Source organism: Photinus pyralis, unplaced genomic scaffold (assembly GCF_008802855.1).
Source record: "Photinus pyralis isolate 1611_PpyrPB1 unplaced genomic scaffold, Ppyr1.3 Ppyr1.4_LG5, whole genome shotgun sequence".
Lineage (NCBI taxonomy): Eukaryota > Metazoa > Arthropoda > Insecta > Coleoptera > Lampyridae > Photinus > Photinus pyralis.
In genome coordinates this window covers 1,140,746-1,141,016 of record NW_022170596.1, presented here as the reverse complement: position 1 = coordinate 1,141,016, position 271 = coordinate 1,140,746, and positions in this window count along the sequence as shown.

Below are 271 nucleotides of genomic sequence, written 5' to 3'. Positions count from 1 at the left end.
CCCCCCCCCCCCCCACTTTGATGATCGTAGCCACCTTGATTTTGAAATTAATAAATACTTTTGATCAATAATGTTAATCCGAGTAATGGGCAACACTTTCATAATGAGAGTTGAATTTAGTGATACAGAGTGTTCACAAGGTAATGGAAATGGTAAAATTTCCAAACTATTGTTTTTCAAATTTAACTACCCCTATTTTATTTCGCTATTCGATTGTCTGTTGTGTTCTCTTCCATTTTTTTAAGGCCCCCCCCCCCTAGTTTTTACGTTA